A 5113-nucleotide genomic window follows, 5' to 3' on the forward strand; every position below is an offset into this window, starting at 1 on the left:
TAGAATAATGAGGACACTGAAGGATAGCTTGCTCTGTGTTAGCATACTGTCTTGAACTACTAGGGTGATTTAATTTTGTTCACGCACAGGGGGAGATGAATATTCAACCAAATGAATGTGGATCACATAGAAATGAGCTAAGTTCCAAAGGGGTTTCAAGAGCTAGAGGAGAGTGAGAGGAGGATGACATTAATATCTGCCTCTAAAGTAATCACAACCAATCACTTAATATGGCTACTCTTGATTGTATTGCTGTGCAAATCCATCTTGTATGATCTTCCATGGCAGGGAGTCACATAAGCAATATTGTTACTAACAACACAATTGGATTTTGGATAAATCTCATACATTTCTTTCATATTGCCCTTTGTTGGAACATTTCAAAGTACTGGAGAAGCACTAAGAAATGAAACTCCATCCATCTCTTATCAGAAAAGAGGGAAGACTGCATTGAAAGGAATGATGGAAATGAATAGATATTTCAGAATTATGTTTGTGCTACAGAAAAACAACACTGTACTAAGAAGGCCTCCAAAGGAACGTGGTGCTTTTCTAGTATGGCATTATCTTCCATGACACCATGGTTTTTAATTATTAAGGCAAATGTGTTAATAACAACAACAATAACAACAACAGCAACAACAACTACAACAATACTTCAATGCACAGATGGGATGGTCTTTAATGGTGCAGATTGCAACCCCTCCATACCTGCCCTTGTGTGACTCTGGTCCATGCTTTTCTGTAAATTCTCCATTGGAGTTCACCCAACATTATGGACCTTTTCTTGAAATTGAGTAGATACAATGGAGTCCTCAGGTCGCCCATTGCAGATTGTCCTTTGACTGGCTGACTGTGTATTTTCCTTTCTTGGTTGACTCAGGTCACATGCCCTGTGAGATTCTTAGCTGGTAATGGGGTTCAGCTTATACATGTTCATAATCAAAAGAGTATCACTGGAAGAATATTGATGTTAAAAAAGAGACAAGCTTTGGTTTCTGATAGAAGGTTGGGTCACTAAAGGCATAGCATGTTTCCCACATTCAATTCAGCCCTATCCTCCTCTCGTTCAGTTCTAGTCTCTGTTCATCATCCGTCAACAGTGTTTTTTATGCACCAGTTCAATTGGTTGTCCATCTAACTGCTAGTTATTTGATTGGGTAGAGCAAAATAACCATGCTAAATTTTGTCCTCCAGTGAGGTATTTTCCTTGCATATGTTAAAATTGCATGAAATCTCTCAAAAGATAAAATGATAGAGATAACCTTGTTTGCCATAACTTTGTTTATTGATAATATTGAGTGAGGCTAAAGATGCTTTCTATGGTCATGTAGGATGTTCAAGTAACCACAGAATTTAGAGTCCTCAGCACCTATCTATTCCAACTTATACCCAAAAGGAATTTCTACTATAACATCCTTGACAAGTGATCACCTGGCCTTTGCCTGATGACCTCCAGTGATGGGGAACCTACTACCTCCAGAGGCTGACCATTTCACTCTCAGACAGTTCTCATTGTCAGAAATTTCTCCCCCCTGATTTCCAGCTTAAATAAGTTTTTTTTTTCCACAACTTCTACCCATTACTCCTGGTTCTGCTATTTAGGGCCAAATATTGAAGACAAGTCTCATGTCTCTCATGATTCTTCTCTTATCTAGGATAAATATTCCCATTTTCTTCAGTTGCTCCTTGGTCCTTCAGAGAAGAGACACCTACTACTAACTCCCAAGGTAGCCTATTACACTTTTGGACAGCTCTAATTATAAGGGGGGTTTTCCAGAATCAGGGCCTGTGGTTTCTCCTAGTTGTTCTTAGTTCTGTTCTCTGGGGATAAGTAGAACACATGTAATTCCTCTTCCACATGACAGTTTTCAAATATTTAAAGAGAGTTTTCATGAACTCCCTGAGTGTTCTTTTCATTAGTCCTGACTCTGAAGAACAGTGCTTTTCCCATGACACTGTCCTTATTTCTGATGTCGAGCCAAACAGCCACTGTTTGGTGAAAGCATCAGCGAGTTTCTTTGAACGGCTTCAGGATTGGTATAATTTCGCAAAGCAGGACAGCCAAATTCACTAATGCCAGGTCCCAAGACAATATCTATGGGTTTTAGGCCACAGCTATTCTCATTTTTTTCTCAGGAAAAGTACAAAAATACTGGTTATTTAGTGACTTAATAGGAGTACTCTAGAGTTTATTATTATGTGAATTTACCATCTTATAGTGGCACCTAAAATGTTTATGTTGCCCTATTATTGGGGAGAAGAGGCTGAAATACATTGATATCACTTTTTTATTTGTAATTATGATATTTTAAAAAAGTGTAGACAAAAGGATCCACTCTTGGGGGGAGGGGATCAAGCATGGATCAATGACTTATTATTCCTGAGACTTAGAAGTGATCAGGGCTGCTCTGTAGTGAAGTAGATAGAGAGATGAGCCTGGAGGCAGGATGACCTGAGTTCAAATCTGGCCTCAGACACTTATTAGCTGTGTAACCCTGGGTAAGTCACTTAACCTCTGTTTGCCTCAGTGTCCTCAACTGTGAAATGGAGATAATATCAGGGTTAATTACAGGGTTGTTGTGAGGATCAAATGAGATAATATTTGTAAAGCACTTAGCACAGTCCCTGGTACATAGTAGTTACTACATAAATGCTTATTCCCTTGTCTTCCCTTTCAATATGTTCAGGATTAATTAGTTATAAGTCATACCTATTAGTTCACTTCTGATACTGATTGGGGGACTAGGTTCACAATGAGGAAAAAGAATGAAATCTGGGGTAGGATCCCTCCCCTCCAATTGGAGGGCTGGAGGGTAGTAGTACCAAACTCCTCCCATTGCCTTCCTTTGTAGAGAGTGGACGCTGCACTCTCAGCTCGCTCCACTCTGCATCTGCTGCTCCGCCTGGTTTCAGCTCCATAGAACAAGATGCCCCTGGTGTCCCATTCCCTTCTCCCTTTCTTGCCTCCTTTTATGCCTTGTCTCCACAAAGGCAGGGGTTATTTTTTAAAAAATTAATTGTATCCTCAGTGCTTGGCATAGTGTCTGGCACAGAGTGGACCCTTAATAAATGTTTATTGGCTTGAATTAGGTGGTCACCCTCTATGTACTTAAGGCCTAATTGCATGAGACAGAAGGAGAAGGCTCAGAAGTCCTTGTCAAGGATGGAATTGTCACCCAGCTCCCTGTTCCTAAAACCTCAGGCAATTGGTAGCCCAGCCAACACATGATTCTCAAGTACAGAGCAGTTCTTGCCCTCCTCCTGGCATAATTCAGCTGCCTGGCCTCTGTGATGGTGCTGACGGTCATGTTATGAGGAGCAAGGAGGATCTCAGACTCCAGGAGACCTAAATGGCCGCAGTCAGATAGTCTAAGGTCTACTTACATGCAAGAGGTGATTTAATACCTAGGAAACTCTGACTGAAAAAAAATCTGTTTCAAGATGGGAAGTACAGGAAGAGAGAGAAAAAAAGAGAGACAAAAGGAGAAAGAGAGGCAGAGAGGAAGGAGAGACAGAAATAGAGAAAGAGAGGCAGAGGCGGAGATACAGAGAGAAAGACAGAAAAAGAAAAGAGAGAAAAGGAGAGGAAGGATGGAGAAAAGAGAGAAAGTGAGTGGGAAAGAAGGAGCAATGGGAGAGAGAGAGAGAGAGATAGAGAGTGAGAGAGAGAGGGAGAGAGAGCATGCACAATTTGTGAGGGTCAGAATATTGAAACCCCTTAGATGAGGGGTTCTTAAACCAGAGTCCACAACTCCCAAGGGCTCTAAGGATAGATTTCAGGCAAGTCTGTGAATGTGGATGGGAAAAAATTACGTATTTATTTTCACTAACCTCTAGCTGAAATTGAGCGTTTCTTTAAATAATTTTAAAAAAATCCTGAGAAGGGATTCATAGATCTCTTTTTCAAAATAGCAAAGGGGTCCATGACACAAAATAAATTCAGAACCTCTGCCTTAGAGGAAGGTTGAAATGGAAGTTGAGGGGTGGGGATCACTCTGGGATACTAACAGGGAAAAATCTTCATTGTCTATGGTTGGGATATGGTGAGGGTTGAGGTATAGATGGGACCTTTCCATGTCCCAGATTGGAAAGGCATACTGTGGCATAAGAAGACTTCAGTGAGGAAGTGTCTGTTCAGGCCATAGATTCCCACCCCGTAAGTGAAGGTTAGAGATATAAACTTGGAAAGTCTGAGACACAGTTGCCTGGCTAGGCCAGTCTGCCGCAGTGGAAGAACTAGAAGTGAGCTAATATCACCTCAAGGATAGAGCTGAAGGCTAGACAGGGAAGAGACTAGGAAGAATAGCCCCAGTGACAGAAAGGTCCTCAGAGGTCACCTAGTCCAACCTGCACCTGACCAAGAATTCCTTCCACAGCAAACCAGACAGATGAGCCTTCAGCCTTCCCTTGAATAACCCCAGCAAGGGGGAATCCTACTATTTCTCAAGGCAGCCCATTCCATTTTAAGATACTTCTGTTTGTTAGAAACTTTCCCCTTACATATTTTTATTCCCCCCCTGCCCACCCATCAAAAAGATTTGGATTTCTTTGAAGTCCTATTGAGATTTAGACCCTAACACTGAAGTTAAGGAGAAGAAATAATGCTTCTCATATGAATCTAGGACTCTCCTCTTGTCTATTTGGTGCCTTGATTTATTTTGCTTGTGATACTCATGTCTCCTCTCTAAGTCTTGGAACATCAGGCAGTCCACTTACTAAAGAGATGCATTCCACCTCTGGCTCCCTCAGTCTGCTCTGGGCTTGATCTCTACTTTTTCTTCCTGTATTATTTATACCTTTGATGGTAAAGGTCCTTGGGGCAAGGACTTTGTTATTTGTTTGGCACAATCTTATTTATTCCTAAGCACTATGTGCACTTATAGTATCATATGAATATTAAAAAATAATATTGCTCTTTCTGATTGAAGGGGATTTATATGTAGCCACTTATTATAAATGGTAGATTGGTTATTTGATTGTGTTATTTGGAGAGAGGGCATGAGTGGGTCCCAGAACTGCCCTCAAAGGTACATGTAGACATTCTTTGTGAGGCAAATGGGCTGGGGAGGGGGCAGCAGGAGAGGTGGGATGTTTTTGTTTCTTGAGCTTA

The sequence above is a fragment of the Vombatus ursinus genome, unplaced genomic scaffold (assembly GCF_900497805.2).
Source record: "Vombatus ursinus unplaced genomic scaffold, bare-nosed wombat genome assembly UNPS02012179.1, whole genome shotgun sequence".
NCBI lineage: Eukaryota > Metazoa > Chordata > Mammalia > Diprotodontia > Vombatidae > Vombatus > Vombatus ursinus.